This window comes from Myxocyprinus asiaticus, chromosome 28, assembly GCF_019703515.2.
Source record: "Myxocyprinus asiaticus isolate MX2 ecotype Aquarium Trade chromosome 28, UBuf_Myxa_2, whole genome shotgun sequence".
In the NCBI taxonomy this organism is placed as follows: Eukaryota; Metazoa; Chordata; class Actinopteri; order Cypriniformes; family Catostomidae; genus Myxocyprinus; species Myxocyprinus asiaticus.
The window spans coordinates 43,218,791-43,245,512 of NC_059371.1; the positions used below are offsets into that span (position 1 = coordinate 43,218,791).

At 38.7% G+C, this 26,722-nt stretch overlaps 1 protein-coding gene and 1 pseudogene across 1 annotated transcript in view; one reads left to right on the top strand and one right to left on the bottom strand.

Annotated features, from left to right (window-relative positions):
- Positions 1–26,722, top strand: part of LOC127418577 (zinc finger protein 721-like) — a 620,351-nt gene that overhangs the window by 279,172 nt on the left and 314,457 nt on the right. The gene's annotated exons all lie outside the window — the stretch shown is intronic.
- LOC127419354 (zinc finger protein 721-like) overlaps positions 1–26,722 on the bottom strand; it is a 173,817-nt pseudogene that overhangs the window by 33,602 nt on the left and 113,493 nt on the right.

Genomic DNA, 26,722 nt, shown 5'->3' on the forward strand with positions numbered 1-26,722 from the left:
TTTGATTTTGACTTTATTTTTTAATGAATTTAAAATTTATTCAGTTTACTTACTGTCAAGCAAACTCTAGTCCTAAACCGATGCAGCTCCTATCGCTATCATGAATGAAGACAAAATAATGCTCATTTGCAGTCATTAAAACTTCAAGTTCTGCATCGCTGATATATAGCAGGCATTTCTTAGCGTCTGTTTCCATGGTGACTCGTGGATTCGGCGGTCTGCTGAGAATGCCTTTCTGAGTTTACCGTGAATGCGCATAGACTCAGAGTTGAGTGAAGTAACCCAGAACTGGTATTCTAGAACCAATAACCGAGAGTAAGCAATGCTTGGGATAATCAAGGGTTTATGTCACGGTAAACTAACCTTGCTTTCTGAAATACCCACCAGGTGTCTGTGACTGCAACAGACTGTATGAACAGCCATGGACACATTCTTTGATCAGCGGGACAGAAGACTTTGATGCGCTCTCTGCCTGTCACTCATTTTTCACATTGTAGTAGTTGAAGCGGATTCAACAGCATTTTCAAATTCATAACAGTTGTTAGTTGAGGGGGCCATCATGTTACTGTTGTGTTTGACAAATATAAAAAAATAAAACCATGCTGATCTTCTGCTCGTTGATGATACAACAGTCTCTTTGATGGGTATGGTATTGGAAAGAGGGTGTGTGTCTAATTCAACAGCTCAGTTTTGTGGAATTTCCAGAACGGCTTTAATTGCTTATAGCACCTTTAAGCTTTAAAGAAGTTTATGACCATTTCAGTACAAGAAAGACTTTTTAGTCAAAAGCTAAAACATCAAAATATTTGGTTCAGAAATAATATATATACAGTTGCAATCAAAATTATTCAACCCCACCTGACCAGCAGTACGTTCTGGTGATGTGAATTAAAACATGTAGGGCTTTACTGGTTGTTTAGATCAGTGTTGCTATCAGAAATAATTAATAATTATTTCTTTAGTTATTAATTAATATTTAAATTAATTAATTGAATCTAACTCATTAAAACCTCATATGGGGCTCCAGTAAATGTAGTGCGCTACGTAGGAGAGGGTTTGGTTATTAGCAATAATTAATAATTATCAAAGATAATTATCAATTATTAAAATCAATAGAACATTGATGAAAATCAATGTTAGCTTTTTTTAATCCTTTAAATCAACAATTATCAAAGATAATCACCAATCATTAACATCGATGAAACATTAATTAAAATTAACATTAGCTTATTGATCATTCAAATTCAACAATCATCAAAGATAATGATCAATTATCAAAAATGTATAATTCAAATTAATAAGGATTAACATTGACGGGGCACCACCCTGGAATCAGGGACTAATAACCAGATAGTATAACAGTCTCAATATTATATTATTTTCTTAGGAAAATCGACATCCGAAAAATATCGATTTTCGGGAAAAAAACAATGAATGAAGGCTTGAATCCGAGCACTGACATCCCATCAGCATGACACAGGTGTATGCAAAACAAACCAAAACACTTCTCTTTGTAATATAACAGTTTATTTATGCAGTAATATCAATTAATAATTAATACAATGCAGTCAATAAACTTCCGACTTACAACTACAAACTAAACAGTGATATGATTAGATATGGAAATCAAAATAATCCTATAACACATGAGGGTGTGTGTGTGTGTGTGTGTGTGTGTGTAAGGAGGGACGTGCACAAAATGGTGGACGTGACTCTCGTGAAGAGTATGTCACACGAGACTTCTGGCCAGAGAATATGGCCGCGAATGTGGGTGGAGAGAAACCAGTCAATGGCGTCTACCAGTTACCATGTGTATCTGCTTGTACGATAGCTTAGGGACAAAGCTGAGCTTTATCACGAAGCTATCTACGAGCCAAAAATGTGTGCCAGAATGTTTATGAGGGGTTGCGTGTGTGTGTGGTTCGTACGAGAAAGAGAGAATTAAGTCAAGGCCCCAAAGCCGATTTCGCGATTGTGGGAGAGAAAGCAGCTGTTAGTTTATCATTCAGAGACGCGGTGGACGGCTCGTAAACAGTCCCGTGTTCTTTGATTCTTTAATGGATAAACTCAGTTTGCCGGTCTCACCCGCGATGGTGGAAATGCACAACAGTCCAATTTGGTTGGACCACAATACAGCAAATCAAATTTGTGATAATTAATACCCTGAGTATTAATAATGAGCGGATATGGCGGTTAGTAAACTGTACAAGCAAAAACCTTGAAACACAAGAATAACACACTATAATATTCTATCTCTGCCCAGACGTAAACCTCTTACTTGAATCGCATGAGGACGCAGGTGGAATGTGTGTTCATCCGTCCTTTAACTCAGACTTGGTTCCTTGAGGCTTGGGTGATGACGGGAGGCCGTTTCCTCGCTCTGTCGGCGGGCGGTACGGCTGCTGATTCTCGGCGGGCTGGCGGAGAAATCAGAAACGTCGACTTGACTGAAGATGGAAGAGAAATCTTTGATCTCTTCATTTCTGCAGGCAAATGGATGAAGATGCGGATTGCTCGGCGGTCTCCTTCGGATCCATTAGAGTGTTCGGTTGAACACAGAGGAATCTCAACTCGTCCAGCGAGATGGAGATTGTATGGCCACAGTTTCAAGTCGGACGTTACTTCCTTGTGCCACGAGACTGCGCCTGAGAGCAGCGATGAGCTGCGTCTACCCACGGCAAGCAAAGTTGCTGGAAGCAAATCCCGGAAGCATTTCAGAGGTATTTCTACTCCTGATGATGTCATGGTTGAGGGACGTTCTGTTGTGTGCCTCATCCAATAGGAGTTGAGAGTTCTATCCTTTAGTGAGCAAGGCTTCATGGGATTTGTAGTCTGTTTTGGACTCCCTTTGTTTGATTTTGGTGCAGTTTTTATCAGTAAGATTAACGACTTGGTATGTGGGGGCTGAGTTAGGTTTTATGACTGTGTTAGGCCTGCCTTTGTCTTCTATCTGAATATATGAGGCCCAACAAACACATCAACTAAAACCTCAGTGAACAGTCAAAGTTTTTAATACACATCTGAGTGATTTTGAGAAGAGTTCAGTTTACCCAAATTAAAAAAAAAAAAAAAATAACTAGTTCCCTCCACAAATGTCATGTCAAAAATATTCAACCCCCAAAGTCAATCATTGACATTCTTTGGTTTCTGTGCTGCCACTGCTTCCTTGAAATCCAACAAAGATTTTCAATGGGATTTTAATGATCGACTGAAAGGGCCATTCAAGGACATTCCATGACCCACCAGATTTTGGACAACTTGGATGTATCCTCGGTGTTATTGTCTTTCTGAAAAGGCCGGTGATCACTGAGCTTCAATTTACACACTGAAGGCACCACATCTTTGCCAAAATAGCCTGATACCTGAAAGAATCCATGGCGTTAGTCACAGTCAGGATAACCATTTCCTGCCGCCGCAAAACACCCCCATAACAGGACTGACCCACCTCCATGATTGACTGTGGCGATGGTGTTATTCTTGTCATCACCTTGCCTTTCTTACTCCAGATGTACTGCTGACCCAAGGATCTAAAACTCATTTTCAGTTTAGTGTCATATCGTGTCCATAAAACCTTCTTCCAGGACTCCACAGGTCTTTCTAAATTCCTTTTTGAATATTCAAGTCAATATTTCCCTTGGTGAAGTTTTGCATTGTTCCACACCCAAGAAGGTTGCTGTTGTACCATATTTTAAAAATGTATTAATGGTGCTGCCAACTTTGTCTATTGGAAATTGTGTGCCTTGGAAATATGCTTTTAGCCATTGTATTTTCTTGTGTAATTAATCTCCTCTTTTAGCTTTTGGGACAGCTTATTTTTAATTGCATGTTTTGCATAGAAATACATTTTTGCTAACAACACTAAACTTACATTTTTAAACTTAAATGAGTGCCATTATAGAGTGATGGCTTAATTTAGTTTTAAACAATTACTTGTGTACTTACACATTTAAGAAACGGCTGTACACAATAGGGGCTGAATAATTATGACATGGCTTTATTTTTAAAAATCCTGCTATTTAGAAATATTAGGTTATACATTCACACTATGACTTTGAATGTGTCACTAAACTGATATAGATGTAATGTTTAAAAATTCTGGGTCATCAGAAAAGCTTATCTTTGTAAATCCTGACTGTCTTGGGGGGAGGGGGGCTAAATAAAACTGTATAATATTATAAACTCAGCAAAAAAGAAACGTCCTCTCACTTTCAACTGCTTTTATTTTCAGCAACATGTGTAAATATTTGTGTGAACATAAAAAGATTCAACAACTAAGACATAAACTGAACAAGATTCACAGACATGTGACTAACAGAAATGGAATAATGGGGGGGGGGGGTCAAAATCAAAAGTAACAGTCAGTATCTGGTGTGGCCACCAGCTGCATTAAGTACTGCAGTGCATCTCCTCCTCATGGACTGCACAAGATTTGCCAGTTCTTGCTGTGAGATGTTACCCCATTCTTCCACCAAGGCACTTGCAAGTTCTCGGACATTTCTGGGGGGAATGGCCCTAGCCCTCACCCTCTGATCCAACAGGTCCCAGACATGCTCAATGGGATTGAGATCCAGGCTCTTTGCTGACCATGGCAGAACACTGACATACCTGTCTTGCAGAAAATCATGCATAGAACGAGCAGTATGGCTGGTGGCATTGTCATGCTGGAGGGTCATGTCAGGATGAACCTGCAGGAAGGGTACCACGAGGGAGGTGGATGTCTTCCCTGTAACACACAGCGTTGAAATTGCCTGCAATGACAACAAGCTCAGTCCGATGATGCTGTGACACACCGCCCCAGAACATGACGGACCCTCCACCTCCAAATCGATCCCGCTCCAGAACACAGGCCTCGGCGTAACGCTCATTTCTTCGATGATAAATGCGAGTCCGACCATCACCTCGGTGAGACAAAACCACAACTCATCAGTGAAGAGCACTTTCTGCCAGTCCTGTCTGGTCTAGCGAAGTTGGGTTTGTGCCCATAGGCGACATTGTTGCCGGTGACGTCTGGTAAGGACCTGCCTTACAACAGGCCTACAAGCCCTCAGTCCAGCCTCTCAGCCTACTGCAGACATTCTGAAAACTGATGGAGAGATTGTGCGTTCCTGGTGAAACTCGGGCAGTTGTTGTTGCCACCCTGTACCTGTCCCGCATGTGTGATATTCAGATCCTGTGCAGGTGTTGTTACACGTGGTCTGCCACTGCTAGGATGATCAGCTGTCCTTCCTGTCTCCCTGTAGCACTGTCTTAGGCATCTCCATGCAGCCTCCATGCAGCATGCCTAAGGCACATTCACGCAGATGAGCAGGGACCCTTGGCATCTTTCTTTTGGTGTTTTTCAGAGTCAGCAGAAAGGTCTCTTTAGTGTCCTAAGTTTTTATAACTGTGACCTTAATTGCCTACCGTCTGTAAGCTGTTAGCGTCTTAACGACCGTTCCACAGGTGCATGTTTGAGTTTTTATATATACACTATATTGCCAAAAGTATTCGCTCACCCATCCAAATAATTGAATTCAGGTGTTCCAATCACTTCCATGGCCACAGGTGTATAAAATGAAGCACCTAGGATTGCAGACTGCTTCTACAAACATTTGTGAAAGAATGGGCCGCTCTCAGGAGCTCAGTGAATTCCAGCGTGGTACTGTGATAGGATGCCACCTGTGCAAGTCCAGTCATGAAATTTCCTCGCTACTAAATATTCCACAGTCAACTGTCAGTGGTATTATAACAAAGTGGAAGTGATTGGGAATGACAGCAACTCAGCCACAAAGTGGTAGTTCACGTAAAATGACAGAGCGGGGTCAGCGGATGCTGAGGCGCATAGTGCGCAGAGGTCGCCAACTTTCTGCAGAGTCAATCGCTACAGACCTCCAAAGTTCATGTGGCCTTCAGATTAGCTCAAGAACAGTGCGTAGAGAGCTTCATGGAATGGGTTTCCATGGCCGAGCAGCTGCATCCAAGCCATACATCACCAAGTGCAATGCAAAGCGTTGGATGCAGTGGTGTAAAGCACGCCGCCACTGGACTCTAGAGCAGTGGAGACGCGTTCTCTGGAGTGACGAATCACGCTTCTCCATCTGGCAATCTGATGGACGAGTCTGGGTTTGGCAGTTGCCAGGAGAACGGTACTTGTCTGACTGCATTGTGCCAACTATGAAGTTTGGTGGAGGGGGGATTATGGTGTGGGGTTGTTTTTCAGGAGCTGGGCTTGGCCCCTTAGTTCCAGTGAAAGGAACTCTGAATGCTTCAGCATAACAAGAGATTTTGGACAATTCCATGCTCCCAACTTTGTGGGAACAGTTTGGGGATGGCCCCTTCCTGTTCCAACATGACTGCGCACCAGTGCACAAAGCAAGGTCCATAGAGACATGGATGAGCAAGTTTGGTGTGGAAGAACTTGACTGGCCTGCACAGAGTCCTGACCTCAACCCGACAGAGCACCTTTGGGATGAATTAGAGCGAAGACTGCGAGCCAGGCCTTCTCGTCCAACATCAGTGTCTGACCTCACAAATGCGCTTCTGGAAGAATGGTCAAAAATTCCCATAAACACACTTTAAACCTTGTGGAAAGCCTTCCCAGAAGAGTTGAAGCTGTTATAGCTGCAAAGGGTGGGCCGACGTCATATTAAACCCTATGGATTAAGAATGGGATGTCACTTAAATTCACATGCGTCTAAAGGCAGATGAGCAAATACTTTTGGCAATATAGTGTATATATATATATATATATATATATATATATATATATATATATATATATATATATATAGATAGCACAATCATTAGAGAAAAGCATTCATACAAAAATTAATTTTGGGGGGGGCGGCGGTGCTGGGGGAATAAACAAAGGCCTTCCGTAAATGTCCTATGTTATTCTCTTGGATGATGTTGCTCAATTGAGCATGCAAATTCTAACCATTGTTGTGCCCTCTAGGTGGGGGGGGGTACCCTATGTGACCACCTAGTTCGCCTATACTTAGAAACTGCTCTGCTACTGGGAGAAATTTCATCTTTGGGTTTATCTTCCAAATTGTTTACTTGATATTGTTGGAACTGAAGATGATTCTTGCACACAGTGACTGCTGGGGCAGTTCTTTTTTACATGTTGCTGTAGTGCACCTGATTGGTTGAAACCTTTCCCACCTGAAGAGCACTTGTCAGGTTTTTCTCCAGTATGAATTCTCTGGTGTGTTTTCAGGCTTTCTGACCAAGTGAAACTCTTTCCACAGTGTGAGCACTTGTATGGTTTTTCTCCAGTATGGGTTCTCTCATGTGTTTTCAGGCTTTTTGACCGAGTGAAACTCTTTCCACAGTGTGAGCACTTGTAAGGTTTTTCTCCAGTATGGATTCTCTCATGTGTTGTCAGGCTTTCTGACCGAGTAAAACTCTTTCCACAGTGTGAGCACTTGTAAGGTTTTTCTCCAGTATGGATTCTCTTGTGTCTTTTCAGATCTTGTGACCGAGTGAAACTCTTTTCACAGTGTGAGCACATGTATGGTTTCTCTCCAGTATGAATTCTCTCATGTGTTTTCAGGTCTTGTGACTGAGTGAAACAATTTTCACAGTGTGAGCACTTGTATGGTTTCTCTCCAGTATGAATTCTCTCATGTTTTTTCAGGCTTTCTGACCCAGTGAAACTCTTTTCACAGTGTGAGCACTTGTATGGTTTCTCTCCAGTATGAATTCTCTGGTGTGTTTTCAGGTGTTCTGACTGAGTGAAACTCTTTTCACAGTGTGAGCACTTGTATGGTTTTTCTCCAGTATGAATTCTCTCGTGTGTTTTCAGGCTTTCTGACTGAGTGAAAATCTTTCCACAGTGTGAGCAATTGTATGTTTTCTCTCTGGTGTGGATCTTTTTATGTTTTCTCAGGCTATCAGAGTGAGTGAAACTCTTTCCACAGTGTGAGCACTTGTATGGTTTCTCTCCAGTATGAATTATTGTGTGCTCTTTCAAGTAGCTGGCTGTGGTAAAAGTCTTCCCACATTCAAAGCACATTTGAACCCCTGAAAAGGTATGTATTTTCTGGTGCTGTTTAAAATAGTACAGGCATGCAAAACTCTTTCCACAAAAAGAACACTTGTAAGGCTTCTCCTTTGTGTTCATTTTCAGATATTGGTTTAGGTCCGAATCCTCAACACATCTTTTACCACAGTTATCATATTCAAATGGTTTTACTCCAGAGTGACAGCGGAGATGCTTTTTCAGAGTACCTGCCCATTTGAAACCTTTTCCACACTGATGGCACGTGTAAAGCCTCTCTCCTGTGTGAACTCTTGTGTGCATATTAAGATAATATTTATCTGTGAACTTCTTTCCACAATGATTGCATGTGTAAGGTTTCTCTCCAGTATGAATCATTGTGTGTTTATTAAGATATACTTTACGTGCAAAACCTTTGCCACACTGATGGCACGTGTAAGGCCTCTCTCCAGTGTGAATCCTTGTGTGTACATCAAGGTTTCCTTTAGTAGTGAAACATTTCTCACACAGTTGGCATGTGTAAGGCTTCTCTCCAGTGTGAGCTTTCATGTGACTATTAAGCCAGCTTTTACTTGTGAAATTCTTTCCACACTGAGAGCAGGTGAAAGATTTCTTAGCTGCTCTTCTTTTAAGCTGTTTTGGTGAGGAATTCTTTACAGTCTTTGAGCCACTCAGAGATTTTTCTCCAGTTGTGAAATCCTGATATTTCTGACACTGAAGTTTCTCCTCCACTTCATTGAGTTCTTGATGTTCCTCTTTCACTTCCATCAGCTCTACAAAAAACATACGAAATTAACAAAAATCAATTCAAGAGGGACAAATGTATTTATTTGTGATTTTTGCTCTGCAAGATCCATATATTCATACTAGAGGTGTCAATCAGCTATTTTTATCAACTTAATTACATGACAAGCCCAGGGGCGTCACTAAGTTAAAACATTTGGGGCTCTAGACCCCAATGATGAGTCTAGCCCTGAATGTTTTTTGTTCTAAACTACGCAGGTATTGAGTGAAACTGAGACAGCTTAGGTAAATGTTGGTTTTTAAAATTATATTATATTAATCTCACGTTCTGCACTTTTGTGCTAAATATGCTTCTTAAAGGAGTATTATCGGTTCAATACAAGTTAAGCTCAATAGACAACATTTGTAGCAAGGAGAGAGTGTTTTAATATAAATTGCAGCAGTGTTCAACTGCTCCTTGCATCATGTCCACAACAAGATGAACGATCTGTCAAGGCATTGTTGGAATTTTGGTAGTATAAATGCGTACGTTACGGATTAAAGTGCACCCATACCTCCACCATTAATATGTAGGAAATTGTAATTAAACTGTTTGTATACTCAACCATTAATATGTAGGATAATGACAAATGATCACATTAGAAATCTGAATACAATTCTTCACCATTGAAAATATGTCCACCATTGAAAACTCGTTGTATCCGTTCACATTTTATATGGTTCGAGCTTCAGAGCGCAGATCTTTTGAAATCAAGTGACGAGATTATTTATCAAAATATACCATAGTCAAGTGCTCTCTGAATTCAAACATGACTTGATTTCTAATCTACAACATAAAACTAACACATAAAAAAAACATGAAAACATGTTGGTGAGTGAACTGTAACAGAGTAAATGTAACTTTATGGAATCTACAGACAATGCCTTGAGAACCATCGATACTTCATTTGGTGTACCTCGATTTGCCATCGGGTTGCCCGAAGTATTTAATAAAACTCCAGCACTTTCTAGCAAAAGTCTGGAGATGTACTTGTGTTTCTTTGCATTGCTTTGGATCTTTGTAGAAAATTTTGGTTCTTCCGTTAATGTTTTGGACCTCTGTTAAGATCGTTGATGTCATGTAGATCGTTGCTGGAATGATGAGGAGGGCTTTGAAGCGAGGCCTCCTGCAAGCCACACTCTTTTTCCTCCAAACATAACGATGGTCATTATGGCCAAACATATCAAATTTTGTTTCATCAGACCAGAGGAATTTCTCCAAAAAGTACGATTTTTTTCCCCCATGTGCACTTGCAAACTGTAGTCTGGCTTTTTTATGGTGGTTTTGGAGCAGAGGCTACTTCCTTGCTGAGCAGCCCTTCAGGTTATGTCAATATAGGACTCGTTTTACTGTGGATATAGATACTTGTCTACCTGTTTCCTCCAGCATCTTCACAAGGTCCTTTGCTGTTGCTCTGGGATTAATTTGCACTTTTCACACCAAACTATGTTCATCTCTAGGAGACAGAATGTGCCTCCTTCCTGAGCAGTATGATGGCTGCGTGGTCCCATGGTGTTTATACTTGCATACTATTGTTTGTACAGATGAAAGTGGTACCTTCAGGCATTTGAAAACTGCTCCCAAGGATGAACCAGACTTGTGGAGGTCCTCAAGAACTTTAAGTGCTCTACTCTTTCCACTTCCTCACCATGTATGTAGAGGTCAGCACGTTCTGTTTTCTTGAACCTTCTGAAGTCCACAATGATCTCTTTTGTTTTTGTGGTGTTGAGGGTCAAGTGGTTGACCTGACACCATTGAAGCCATGCGAGGGTCGGACGTGTGGCTAACCAATTAAGTTATGACATCTCTTATACATATAGATCAGGTGGGGTATATTCGGGGTCATAGCTCTTCTGATAACATTAGGCGTTTCATAAATATCATGTAGTCAGTGGCGAATGATCAGACTCCGGTCACTGCCATCTCTCTTGACACCGAAAAGGCTTTTGATATGGTAGAATGGGATTATCTTTTTAAGGTTTTGGAAATATAAGGGTTCAGAAATACTTTATTGAATGGATTAAGCTACTTTATAGACACCCAGTAGCTGCGTTACAAACAAATGGATTAATTTCTGATTATTTTACTCTGGATACGGGCACCAGGCAGGGTTGCCCCCTTTCCCCATTTATATTCTGTCTTGCCCTGGAACCATTAGCAGCTGCAATAAGAAAGGAGGATGATTTTCCAGGGGTGATGGTGGGAGGTGTGGCGCATAAGCTTTAGCTTTACGCAGATGATATTTTGTTATTCGTCTCCGAACCCACTAGATCTATGCCTTGCCTCCACAGGATTATTAATTCCTTTTCTAAGTTCTCAGGATACAGAGTCAATTGGTCTAAATCCGAAGCTTTGTCTCTGACAGCATACTGTCCAGTCACGGCTTTTCAACTGGCGCCTTCCAGTGGCCCAAACAGGGCATTAGGTATTTTGGTATTTTATTCCCAGCAAATTTGCCTGATTTATGTTAATTTTGACCCTTTAATAAAAAGGTTTGAGTGATGCGAGTAGGTGGGCTTCATTGCATTTATCTATGATTGGGAAGGTTAATGTTATTAAAATGAATTGTTTTCTAAAATTCAACTACCTGCTACAATCTCTCCCTGTAGATGTGCCCCTCTCTTATTTCAAGCAATTTGATAGCATAGTGAAGTCCTTCATTTGGAATGGTAAGCATCCCAGATTACATTTCAATAAGTTACATAGGCCGATTGAGAAAAGTGGGCTAGGCCTACCCAAGATTTTGTTTTATTATTATGCATTCGGTCGCAGACATTTGGCTCACTGGTTGCTTCCACCTGAGAGAGTCCCTCCCTGGTTTTGTATTGAATAGGAAATTCTTGCCCCTATTTTGCCATTGCAAAGTCTATCAAACTAATTGGAGAAGTTAAGTTACACCCCGTTATTTCACATTTGCACTCAATATGGACAAAAGAGTCCACAGTGTTTAATTCGGACATTTATTTAAATGTTGCCTCAAGCACATGGCTGAATCCAAAATTAGTATTAATAAGTCCCCTTTCTGCTGGTCAGAGTGGATTGTGAGGGGGGTTACTACACTCGGTGACCTATATGAGAGTGGAGTGTTGAGATCCTTTGAAAATCTGGTTCAACATTTTGGGATTCTCAGATCTCAGTTCTGTAGGCATTTACAGCTATGCCACCTGCTCTGTACTATTTTTGGGAGTAGCATATACCCCCCTAAAGCAGCAGTTACTCTAGTAGAGGTGATTACTGCTTTTTGAAAAGGTAATGAGGCATCAGTGTATTACTCCCTGCTAATTCAGAGTCTGAGGGATGGAGCTTTAACTTCTATCAAGAGATTATGGGAGAAAGATTTAAACTTTGTATTGGAGGAGGGAGTGTGGGCTAGGATTCTAAAAATGTGAAGTCTGTATCTAGAGATGCAAGGGTGCACCTTATGCAATTCAAGATTTTACATAGATTCTATTGGACCCCCTCTAGATTGTATAGGCTTGGTCTTAAAACACCCACCTGCTGGCGATGCCAATCAGAAGATGGAGACACAACCCATGTTTTTTGGTGGTGTGTTAAGATCCAAGTATTTTGGACACTTCCGGAATGCCATGCAAGGAGCAGACGTGTGTGCGACGAGCTCTGCGCACTTTGCTGAATTTTCGATTATTCTCATGTTATAATCTGGTGAAATTTGATACACCCAGTTAAACATTTGTCCTTTGTTGCAAAACATGGCAAAGAAGTCAAAATCCTCGGGCTCTGGAGATATTAAAAGACACTTACTTGTTCAGGATGAAAGCCCCGACAGGCCTACAGACCGGGGACTCGATTTGGATGGCACGGCAGGAGCAGAGATCCAGCGTCAGTTGTCCAACATGTCGATGATGTTGACAAGATTCTTGCTGACTTGGAGGATCTCCCTGTAATACGTTGATCGATCATGGTGATGGAAATAAAATTCTCTGAGTTGGGTACAAAAATGTCTGATGTTGAAAAATGAATCGATTTTCTGGAATCTTTGGAGAGTGAATTATCCGCTAATCCGCCCGCGACCAAAGTTGATTTGGAACATCTCCTTGAAAAGCTTGAAGATCTTGAGAATAGAAGCCGCAGGAATAACATACCAATTGTTGGAATTCCTGAGCATGAGGAGGGCAGAGATATGGTGAAATTCCTGGACGAGCTCTTCCCGAGTCTGCTCGACATATCAGGCCACAAGCTGGAAATTGAGCGAGCTCACAGAGTGCCAGCTCACAGATCTGCTGAGGGAGATAGGCCCAGATTGATTCTGGCCGGATTTCTGAGATCATCCGATAAAGATCTTGTGTTGCGCCAGGCGAGGAGCAAAGGGAAGCTTTCTTGGAAGAACCATAATGTTTTCTTGTTCCCAGACTTTGCGAGTTCGACAAGAGAGAAACGCGATCGGTTCAAGGAATGTAAGAAACTCTTACATCAGAAAAAGATCTCGTTTGCTCTAATGTTTCCTGCCAAACTGAGAATAGAAATGAAAAACGGTCGCAAAGTATTCACATGTCCAAATCTGGCAATGTCTTTTATAGAATCAATGACTGAGTAAACCATTGGATGTTTCTTATGTGAGTGGGCCTGACTCGCTGTACCTAACTCTTGAGGAAGCTGGGTGAAATTTGGGGTTTTTTGCGTTGGCTCCGCCGTGCGGCTGGAGCTTGTTTTGTGAATAACACTTTTCCTTAAAGAAACTTTTGCATTGATGGAAGATTACATTTGCATTGAAGTTCCCGGCCAGTTTGAGAGTGGACACTACGGATGACCGTAAAATATTTACATGCTCACACAAAGGATGTCTTTTATAAAGCTGACGGATTGTGTGGGTCATGGTATTTGCTTTTATGCATCCTCCGAGTGAAATGACTCGACCATCCGGGGATCCGGGATGCCGGTTTTGTTTCTTTTTGTGTTGGTTCTGCCTGGCGGCTGGAGCTTGTTCTGTTGAGTGACGCTCCTTTGGAACAGCTGTGGATTAATCTGTTCGCGCTTATTCCTCCTGCTGGCTGTAGTTTGTTTTGAGTTTTTTTTTTTTTTTTTACTTATTAAAATGAATTGTATTCTAAAATTCAACTACCTGCTACAATCTCTCCCTGTAGATGTGCCCCTCTCTTATTTCAAGCAATTCGATAGCATAGTGAAGTCCTTCATTTGGAATGGTAAGCGTCCCAGATTACATTTCAATAAGTTACATAGACCAATTGACAAAGGAGGGCTAGGCCTACCCAAGATTTTGTTTTATTATTATGCATTCGGTCTTAGACATTTGGCTCATTGGTCGCTTCCACCTGAGAGAGCCCCTCCCTGGTTTTGTATTGAAAAGGAAGTTCTTGCCCCTATCTCGCCACTGCATAGCCTTTCGATTAAACTAGCCAGAGAGGTTAAGTCGCATCCCGTTATTTTGCATTTGCACTCGATATGGACAAAAGTGTCCAGAGTGTTTAATTCTGATATTTATTTAAATGTTGCCTCGAGCATATGGCAGAACCCTAAACTATGTATTAATAAGTCCCCTTTCTGTTGGTCAGATTGGATTGTGAGGGGGGGTTAATGCACTTGGTGACCTATATGAGGGTGGAGTATTGAGATCTTTTGAAAATTTGGTTCAACATTTTGGCATTCCCAGATCTCAGTTTTATAAGTATTTACAGCTTCGCCACCTACTCTGCACTATTTTTGGGAGTGGCACGCACCCCCCTAAAGCGGCAGGTGCTTTGGGAGAGGTGATTGCTGCTTTTGGAAAAGGCCATGAAGCATCAGTGTATTACTCCCTACTAATTCAGAGTCTGGGGGATGGAGCCTTGACTTCTCTCAAGAGAGTATGGGAAAAAGATTTGAATTTGGTATTGGAGGATGGAGTGTGGACTAAGATTCTTAAAAATGTCAAGTCTGTATCTAGAGATGCAAGGGTTCGCCTTATGCAATTTAAGATTTTACATAGATTTTATTGGACCCCCTCTAGATTATATAGGCTTGGTCTTAAAGACACACCCACTTGCTGGCGATGCCAGTCAGAAGTTGGAGACACTACCCATGTCTTTTGGGGGTGTGTTAAGATCCAGGAGTTTTGGTTGAGGGTTCAGAGGTATTTGTGCGACGTTTTGAACACTCAGGTTTTGCTTTGTCCCAGACTCTGTATTTTGGGTGATGGGGCGGTCATGCATTTAAGGGACAATCATATAAAAAACTGGGTTATGACCAGTCTCATGATTGGCAGGCAAGTAATTTTAAGGGGTTGGAAGTCAAATGGAAGAGGCGGTAAGTAGAAGGCTGGGCTTGAGGGACTTATTTACTAAAAAATTGGGCAAATATTTAGTTTTTTGGGGGGAATCTCGGGGAGGGGATGTGGAGAGTGTAGTTTAATCATGTATGTTTATTATTTTATTTATTTGTGTGTATATTTATACACTATATTGCCAAAAGTATTCGCTCACCCATCCAAATAATTGAATTCAGGTGTTCCAATCACTTCCATGGCCACAGGTGTATAAAATGAAGCACCTAGGATTGCAGACTGCTTCTACAAACATTTGTGAAAGAATGGGCCGCTCTCAGGAGCTCAGTGAATTCCAGCGTGGTACTGTGATAGGATGCCACCTGTGCAACAAGTCCAGTCGTAAAATTTCCTCACTACTAAATATTCCACAGTCAACTGTCAGTGGTATTATAACAAAGTGGAAGCGATTGGGAATGACAGCAACTCAGCCACAAAGTGGTAGGCCACGTAAAATGACAGAGCGGGGTCAGCGGATGCTGAGGCACATAGTGCGCAGAGATCGCCAACTTTCTGCAGAGTCAATCGCTACAGACCTCCAAAGTTCATGTGGCCTTCAGATTAGCTCAAGAACAGTGCATAGAGAGCAGCTGCATCCAAGCCATACATCACCAAGTGCAATGCAAAGCGTCGGATGCAGTGGTGTAAAGCACGCCGCCACTGGACTCTAGAGCAGTGGAGACGCGTTCTCTGGAGTGACGAATCACGCTTCTCCATCTGGCAATCTGATGGGCAAGTCTGGGTTTGGCGGTTGCCAGGAGAACGGTACTTGTCTGACTGCATTGTACCAACTGTGAAGTTTGGTGGAGGGGGGATTATGGTGTGGGGTTGTTTTTCAGGAGCTGGGCTTGGCCCCTTAGTTCCAGTGAAAGGAACTCTGAATGCTTCAGCATAACAAGAGATTTTGGACAATTCCATGCTCCCAACTTTGTGGGAACAGTTTGGGGATGGCCCCTTCCTGTTCCAACATGACTGTGCTGAAGCTGTTATAGCTGCAAAGGGTGGGCCGACGTCATATTAAACCCTATGGATTAAGAATGGGATGTCACTTAAATTCATATGCGTCTAAAGGCAGATGAGCGAATACTTTTGGCAATATAGTGTGTGTATATATATATATATATATATATATATATATATATATATATATATATATATATAAATTGCATTGCATTTTGGGCGATGGGGAGGTCATCAATATGGGGGATAAACACAAAAAATTGGGTTCTGACCGGTGATATGATTGGCAGGCAGATTATTTTAAGGGGATGGAAGTCAGATGGAGCACCCTCATTTCCGGAAAGGAGTGCGGAGATGGGGAGGGTGTCAGCTTTCGAGGAGGTGTCAAGTAGAAGGCTGGGGTTTTGACCACTGTTTATGTTATAGTGGTCTTGTTCATTACGATGTTAAACCTTTATCACCTTTTACTAAGAATTGCCTATTTATTCATAGGGAATCAGAGAGTGCGAAGGGGCGAGATGAGTCAGAGTGTTGACAAAGGTTGTTTGAAAACATACTTTTTGTAATTCAGTTTGGTGTCACTAGAAATTACACACTTCACCTTTAAATTTGATCCAAAACATTATCAAGGGACATAAATAAACCAACCTGCAAACTCATAAACTTCACTTTGATCTCGTTCGGTGTGCGACTGGCTTTACTTTGTGACTTTTAAGTGATAAAATCATTTGGTAACAGATTCTGACATGACAGTCGATTGTAATGAAAATATAAAACAACATTACAGGAAGAAACATACCTGAGGAAATACAATCATCTTCATCACTCTGATGTTCCTCTGTTGTGGTTTCTTCTTTTATCTCCTCCAGCTTCACTTCAATCTTCACTGATGTCTGCAGCATCTGCTGTTCATCATCATCTTCATCAGTTTGTTGTTCTTCTGTTGTGTTTTCTTCTTTTATCTCCTCCTGCTTCACCTCAATCTTCACTGGTGTCTGCAGCATCTGCTCTTCATCATCATCTTCATCACTCTGTTCTTCTTCTGTTGTGTTTTCTTCTTTTATCTCCTCCTGCTTCACCTCAATCTTCACTGGTGTCTGCAGCATCTGCTGTTCATCATCATCTTCATCAGTTTGTTGTTCCTCTGTTGTGTTTTCTTCTTTTATCTCCTCCTGCTTCACTTCAATCTTCACTGGTGTCTGCAGCATCTGCTGTTCATCATCATCTTCATCACTCTGTTGTTCTTCTGTTGTATTTTCTTCTTTTATTTCCTCCTGCTTCACTTCAATCTTCACTAGTGTCTGCAGCATCTGCTGTTCTCCAGCATGAATCACATCCACCTGCTCTCTCATGATGAACATCTGAACACAAAAACATCATCATTATAATGGACTGACATTCATCAAACTCTAAAACATTATTATATGATTAAACACAAGAACAGCTCTGTTGAACAAAATAACCGTTATATAACAATGTTATATAAACCAAATGTTTTCACCTTTTTTCTTGTTTTTTTGTTTTTTTTTAATCCCATTTATTTGTCTAAATTAATAAAATTGGTAAATTGCATGTAGGAGCGCAGACTGTCTAGAACAGAGAAAATGTGGAAAATTATGTTTTCACACTGGTGCACGGGATGTAAAATAGCAAACAAACTATAGCAAGTTTAACTGAATCTAAATAAAGTTATAAACTATAGATTTTGGTCCAGGCTGGTACAGGTTAAAAGCCAACATCTCTTATGTTTTAATGTACTCACAAACTGGGACACAAAATAGGAATAATTATACTAAAGGGAATATATAAATATAAATACAATTAAAGAGAATCTATAAATTTACCTCAGGTAGCCTCACGGAAGACTTCTCTTGTGCAGATTTAACAAACAGGGCATTTCATTACACAATTATACAGGGTGAAAGTTTTTAAAACTTAACACAAAACATATTTGATCGGCAAATCACTTTATCAAACGAAGAATAAAAGTAGATTTGTAGAGTTTACAGATTCAAGTGAGGCGCATGCGCAGTATCCGATTATCTGCAGAACTATTACATATAAAAAATAAATCTGTCTTATGCGCCCATTAAAAAAAATCTATAAATCATTTTATCAAACGAACGTTTAAGCGACGTTATTAGGACATTACCACAACGTTAGTCTAGATTGAACTTTACCAACACGTCTTCAAACTGGACTAAAATATAAACATGAGTTTAGCCACATACAGAAAGTGTAAACAAAACAAGAGACACACGTCGATAAAAAGCTTCTTTTACAGTCATTAAAACGCCAAAGAGAGAAAAATGTACAACATGCACAACAAAATACAACTCAAATTAAATATAAATCTCACAAATGATGTAAAACACATTGATCACGTACCGAACTGAGCGCTCAAACTGTAGTAGTGTCTGAATTCGTCCCCTATTCACTATATAGTGCACTATTTGGGGTGTCGGAGTTCTTTCTACTTCTTGTGTTTTCTGTCAGTTTATAAAACAACTTCTGGTGAATTTCCGACATCTGCTGGACTGGAGTGTTTAAAATACCAACATCTGATTAATCAGTCCTGTTGTCTAACTTTAAAATTCATTATAAACTTTAAACTCTTTTACATCATTATACAGGAAAATGAAGTGACAGGTTTTATATTTCCATTGACATAAATGTTTGGAAGCTTTCATGCACTACACAGTTTAGCAGAACATGTTCAACAGCATCTGGAAACATCATTTAGTAGAAAAGTTCACCCAAAAATGAAAATGGTCATCAATTACTCACCATCATGTTGTTCCAAACCTGTATGACTTTCTCACTTATGGTGAACCCAAAAGGCAGACTTTATCCTTGCTGCACATTTTCATAAAAATTAGTTAAAAAGGAGCCGGTCAAGCTCCAAAATGACAAAAGAAAGGGTTGCGCTCAGGGGCGTAGATTCCAGGGGGGAGGTTAACCCCCCCAATAATCAAAACAAGTAAGTGCAATTCCCAGTACAATGGCCCATTCCTCCAGACAGAACTGTGACCTGTACCATGAAGCCGGTTTCGGTGGCTAGCCAGGTAGATTTTAGTTTAGTTTGCCTCAACCCCAGGTTTTAGGCACTGTGAAAGTTGGTCGGATTTTCGAGGTGTTCATCGCCATAGCAATTTCTGCTCTTTAGCAGGTTTTGCTCTCAATTTTGCAATTTAAAAAATGCATTTCAGTCCTCACATACAATTTTTCATAAATTAAAATATACATAATAACCGAGAAAAGTGTAGGCTGAAGCATTTGCTTACTGTGCCTACCCTTTTTACATATTTATCTAATGAGCGTCACTTTTCTCTGTGGATTTGATTCATACAAAATAAACAAAACAGTTACCGAAGACAATGTGCATACAAATACAAAGGTACACATTTCAGACATTAATACAATAGTTTAAATATTACATACACAAATTATTCTTATTGAGTTGTATAGTTTTATCACCCTATTTTTAAACATCTTCTTGAATTTACAAAGTGAACCACATTTTTAATTCCTTGTCACAATGTTTTAATAATAAAGGTTTACCCCTTTAACAGATATACATCTATTTTTTTATATTAGTTCTTGCCCTTATTTTTTTTTAAACATGTACATTCCCCTTAGTTTATACTGACTTTCTCTTATTTCGAACAGCCTCTGAATACAATTTGGTAAATTATTATATACTTTATACATTATCTGTGCAGTGTAAAAATCAACTCAATCAACTAATTTAAAGTGTGTAATTTAATACATAATATATTTGTTGGTTCATAATAGTCAACCCGTTTTACAATCCTTATTGCTCTCTTCTGTAACATATATTGGATTTATGTTGGTTTTATATGTATGACCCCATACATCCACACAGTAATTAATGTATGGAACTATGAGTGAACAATACAGTATATATAATGAGTTTTCATTCAAAATATGTTTTGTTCTATTTAATATTGCAATGGATTTTGACATTTTTGTTTTTACATTATTTATATGTGGTTTCCAACATAATTTATGATCTATTATAACACCCAGAAATTTATTTTCAATCCTAATTTTAGCTTTGTTAATACTTTGCCGATTACTAAATATTATGAACTTTGTTTTTCTTAATTTCAGTGAAAGTCTATTACCATCAACCCACTTTTTTAAAGACTATCAATTAAATTTCCACTGTATTCAAAAGCTGTTCCAAATTTTTCAATGAAAAACATAAATTTGTGTCATCTGCAAACAGGACAATTTTTAATACTTTAGACACTTTACAATATCATTTTTATACAGTACAAACTATTAGGGGCCTAGTACCGAACCTTGTGGAACACCACAAGTGACTTTCATTAGTTCAGATTTAATGTTATTTATTTGTACAAATTGATATCTATCTTCAAGGTAACTTCTTAACCAAGAGAAGGCTTTTCCTCTTATACAATATCTCTCCAGTTTCATCATTAATAAGCTGTGATCAATAGTGTCAAAAGCTTTTTTTAAATCTAGGAACACCCCCACAGTATATTCGTTATTATCCATTGCAGTGGAAATCTCTTCTACCAGTTCCATCACCGCCATTGAGGTTGACCTATTAGCTCTAAAGCCATACTGATGTTCACTCAATAACGTGTTCTGGATTACAGATGCTGAACCAATCAGCTGTGAGTAAAATGACATCTCTGACCAAGTCACTCCCTCGTGTCTCTTAAAGCAAACTTTACAAATAAAATCTTAGAAATCCACAAAATCGACTCTTCATGACAAATTATATATTTGAGAATCTAAATGTAGATTTTACAGCACTCTATGTTGTATTTTATTTAAAATTTAATTGCTTTTCATTTACCCTCTTTAGCCATAGCAAATATATTTTTGAAAATATAAACATAATATATTAGGCTACCAATTAAACAGCCAGTAAGTTGGATACCTGCAAAAAATAATAGTTTTTAATATATTAACAACTCAAGATTACTATGGAAAGGGGTGAACGCCACCCAAACCCCTTCTTTCTCTCATGGACTCGAGATGAACATACAGTATTTTACCTGAAGTTATAATACTATAAGCAATAAGCAATATAAGCAGTACACAAAATACGTCTTTTATAAAAAGAACAAATGCATCTTATCATTGCTTACCAGTTTTTTGCATACAGTATTCACAGTGCTCACTTTTTAATTAATCAATAGTAGCCTTTTTTATTCTTTTTATTTTTTACTAAAGACAATGTAAAATTTTACACATCAAGAAAGAGAAATTAAAAAAACAAAAACAACCCCACAATACTATTTTGAATAATCATATCAAATAACCAATTCACAACATATTCTATAAGTAACATGTGTAATTCATTCATTTACATGTTATATTTTATTTCAAATTAACTGGAAAGTTCAGGAATCACCTTTTTTTTAAAATATTAAATAAGATATCATACCTCGTATTTTAACCAATTTTGTTTAAAATTCAAGAATCTGAAGGAATCTATCTAAATTAATTTATAATATTTTAAGCAAATCCCATTTATGTTCACATTCCAGACTTTTATTATTAATTTTAAATGTTACTTTCTCCATTTGTTATATTTTCTAAATCGTTTCTCTCCATCTTTGAAATTGTGGGGTTCTGGTTTAAGCATTTTTTTTTTTTTTTGTAATCTGTTTCAAAGCTGCTATTCTGATTACCCTAAATATATTTTGTTCAGTTTTATTTCTTAAGGGCAATGGCATTTTACCCAAAATAAGTTTTTTGGATGTATTTCTATTGTGCAGTTAAATATTAAATTAACTATTAAATATTATTCTAATCACTTCCAATAAATTGTCAATTTAGAGCACTCATATAGAATTTGACTGTGTGAAAAATATAGATTTGCTCTCAGTTTCAGGCCTACTTTTTCATTTTGGGCCTCCATTGTCACTAGCCTTTACTGACACGTAGCACTTGTTTTTCTGTTCCTTCTGCTCTCCTTATCTGAAGCTCCAGGATTTCTTAAGCTCGTCTTTTAGTACAAACTGGTATAAACTGCTATTCTTAGACTGGCATATAGATAGAGATGTCTGATATTGACGCATGATGATTTTCCATGATGCACTTTTCTGGTATAAATATGTCTGACTGTCAATAAACCTTTGAAGACGCTTTGATATACATTTTGTGTCAGAGTCTCTTCCCTTGCAAGCATGTTCCTGAGTGAGAGGACAATGGAGAGTGCTGGGGGCGAAAAGGTTGAACTACATAGATTATAGGAGAAATAATCTAACAGACTGTGATTAGCATTTTTTCCACAATTTCTCCAACAAACCCCTTTTAACATGTTATTGTATTTACTTTGAATAACAGGTGTTATAAAAAATCTCATTTGTATCTTCCAAGCATATTCCCTCCAAACACTGGATTGAGTAGTATATTTGCATAGTATTATACGATATTTCTTCCAGTCTTGCTGACTAATTTTTATTCTTAATTCATCCTCCCACCTACATATAATTTTATTCAGAGTGTCCTGTAAATGTCTTTCAAGTGCACTCTTAATAATTGTAACATTTTTATTGGATTAGTTGTATTGTATGTATCAATTATATAATTTATTAATGGATGCATTTCCTGTTTTATTTATTTTACTTTAACTTCTGTTAATAAATATCTTACCTGTAAATAATTTTAAAAAATTGTGAATTTGGAAGCTCGTATTTTTTTGCTAGGTTTTGAAAAGGTATCCATTCCTTTATCAGTGAACAGTTGGTGATATCTTTTTAGACCTCTATCTGCCCAAAACTTAAATGTATTATCTAATCTATTTGGAATGAAATCAGGATCTTTAGCAATTTCTTGTAAATTAACTATATCTTTCTTAATTTTACTATTTTTCTTTTTTTCTAACCAAATTCTAAAAGTGCTGTTAATTCAAATATTATCTATACATTTAAATTTATTGCTTTAACAGGGATATACTAATAGGTTCCCCCATTTGATACATTTCCATCTTCCTCCATTTCACTATAGATTCTTTGTTCATCCAAATCAATATAGGTTGGGCAGTTTTATAATAATTTATAAAATTTGGGAATTCTAATCCTCCGAGCCTTTTTGACAACTTAAGATTTTTAAGGTTAATTCTAGGTTTCTTGTTATCCCATATATATTTACAAAGTAATTTATTCCATTGTCTAAAAACAGATTTTGAAAATGGAAAATAACCTTAAGGAGAGTATTCATCTTTATAGTCTCTATTCGTTTTGTAATCAATAGTAATATGGCCTGTTATCAGGTACACCAACTAACCTCAGGACATCACTGCTCTCATCACTGGACTTCCTGTTGCTGACGGCATGCTGCACGAGTGTTTGTAGCCTGCTTAGCATTGCTTATTCTTATTCTCGTACGTTCATCATTTTATCCTTTGTCATTTTACCACGTGTTTCAGGTTTTTCCGCTTTTTCCCACAGCAGGGCGTTTGGGTGACGTCTCGGTAGCATACTCGCTCAGCAAAGCGACACCACTCTCCTATTCCTGTTAGAGTTTCCAATCGATTCTCCCCACTCAGTGATGCACCCACTGAGAATCATGTTGAAAGAGCCCTAATAATTGGTGATTCTATTGTAAGGAATGTGGAAATAGAGATTCCAGCCACTATTGTTAAATGCATTTCGGGTGCCAGAGCATCTGATATCAGGTCAAATTTACAAGTGTTGGCTAATGCTAAACATAGATTTTCTAAAATTGTTATTCATGTCGGCACTAATGATGTATGGCATCACCAGTTAAAGAGGTGTGTGAACTTGCAAAAACTATGTCAGACACTGTAATATGCTCTGGCCCCCTCCCTGCTCGTTGTGGTGATGAGGTTTATAGTAGATTAATATCACTGAATGGCTGGATGTCTGAGTGGTATCCAGAGAATAGCATAGGATTTATAGACAATTGGATGAGTTTTTGGGGTAGACTTGACCTGCTAAAGAGAGACAGACTCCATCCCTCCAGGGAAGGTGCCACTCTCCTCTCTAGTAATTTGGCTCATAGTCTTTATAATGATAGTATTTGACTAACTGGGGCCCAGGCCAGGAAGCAGACAAACTGGTTAATCCGAACATCTGCTAGCTGCCTTGAGACGTCACACAGGCCACATGAACTACAACACAGAGACTGTATATCAACACAGAGATATGACATAGAGACTGTGTTTGTTCCCCGAACTACCAAACACAAAACTCTCACTAGGAAAAATTTTATTAAGATCAAACTTAAACAAAACAAATAAATTAAAGATAAACATCATATGAAGGTAGGGCTACTAAACATTAGATCTCTTTCTACCAAATCAATAATTGTAAATGAAATTATTACAGCTCATAGTTTGGATGCGCTCTGTTTGACTGAAACCTGGCTTAAACAGGATGAATATATTAGTTTAAATGAATCTAATCCGCCATGTTATTGTTATAAACATGAGCTTCATCTGAAGGGTCGAGGAGGTGGTGTTGCTACAATTTACAGGGAAGTTTTTGGTGTTACTCAGAGGACAGGATATAAGTTTGTCTTTTGAACTAATAATGCTTAACGTGACACCGTCAGATATAAATAAAAAAACTGTCTTCTCTGTCCGTCTTTTGCCCTTGCTACAGTATATAGATCACCTGGGCCTTATTCTGATTTCCTTGGTGAATTTGCTAAATGTTTTATCAAATCTTGTAGTTACTGTAGATAGAGGTTTATTTGTTGGTGAATTCAACATACACATAGTTAATAAAAATGACACATTGGGATTAGCATTTATTGATATTCTAAACTCTCTTGGAGTCACACAAAATGTGACAGAACCAACTCATCGCCATAATCATACGTTAGATTTAAATCTGTAATATGGAGTTGATGTTGATACTATAGAAATTCTACCGCAGAGCGATGACATCTCAGATCTTTACCTCGTCTCTTGTATGCTGCGATCAGCTAATGTTACTCAATCTACACCATGCTATCGTTCGGGTAGAACTATTGTTTCGACCACTAAAGATAGCTTCACTAATATTCTTCCAGATCTATCTCATACACTCAGTAAGCCCCAAAGCCTAGAAGAACTTGATGAAATAACAAAATATAAATACAGTCTTCTCTAGCACTCTTGACAGTGTCGCCCCCCTTCAATTAAAGAAAAAAGCCCCACACCATGGTACAATGATCACACTCATGATCTCAAGAGAGCAGCTTGGAAAATGGAGCACAAGTGGTAGAATACAAAATTAGAGGTATTTTGCAGTGTATGGAAGGATAGTGTCTGTAGCTACAGACAGGCACTAAAAGCTGCCAGGTCAGCATATTTGAGCAAACTCACAGGAAACAACCACAACAATCCTAGTGCTGTGGCTCTATTGGTTAGGCATAAAGTCTCAACTGAACCAGATATTCCATCGCAGCACAAGAGTAATGACTTCATGAATTTATTTACTGATAAAATTGAAATAATCAGAAATAAAATTGGAATTATGTCACAGTACCTCATAAAACAGTGTCTCATAATTTTCCTCATGTGCAACTTCAATCCTTCGCTGTCGTAGGTCATGAAGAGCTAACAAATCTTATCGAAACATCAAAAGCCACAACATGTATGTTAGATCCAATACCAACTAAGCTCTTAAAAGAGGTGTTCCCTGTAAGCTCAGACCCTCTTCTTAATATTATTAACTCCTCGCCATCCATAGGAAATGTCCCAAGAAACTTTAAATTGGCAGTTATCAAACCGATTATTAAGAAGCCACAACTTGATCCTGGTGAACTGGCTAATTACAGACCGATTTCAAATCTCCCATTTATGTCGAAAATACTAGAAAAGGTAGTATCCTCCTAACTATGTTCATTTCTACAGAGAAATAGTATATATGAACAATTTCAGTCAGGATTTAGGCCCCATCACAGCACAGAGACAGCACTTATCAGAGTTACAAATGACTTGCTCTTATCATCTGATCGCGGCTTCATTTCTCTTCTAGTGCTTTTAGATCTTAGTGCTGCATTTGACATGATAGATCTCGACATTCTCTTGAATAGGTTTCAGAATTATGTTGGCATTTGTGGACTTGCATTAGCATGGTTTAGGTCCTATTTAGCAGACCGCTACCACTTTGTCTAAGTAAATGATGAATTGTCAAACCAAACAAAAGTATAGAGTGCCACAGGGATCAGTTTTAGGGCCTCTGCTTTTCTCCTTGTATATGCTTCCCCTGAGAGATATTATCAGGAATCGTGGAAAAAGTTTCCACTCTTATGCCGACGATACCCAACTTTATATTTCTTCAAAACCTGATGAAATTTCACAATTCTCCAAATTAGCAGAGTGTTTCAATGAAATAAAATGTTGGATGGCCAGAAATTTCCTTCTACTCAATTCCGACAAAACAGAGGTACTAATTATTGGACCAAAAACCTCTAAAAAAGCCGCTAAAATATAATTTGACTCTCGATGAATGTAGTTACATTGTCTTCAACAGCGAAGAACTTAGGTGTTATATTTGATACCAATCTGTCCTTTGAAAATCAAATGACCAATGTTTGTAGAACAGCATTCTTCCACCTAAGAAATATTGCTAAATTACGACACATGCTCTCTGTTGCTGATGCTGAAAAACTAATTCATGCATTCATGACCTCAAGACTAGATTATTGTAATGCATTACTGGTAGGATGTCCAGCAAGATCAATAAATAAACTTGTTCAA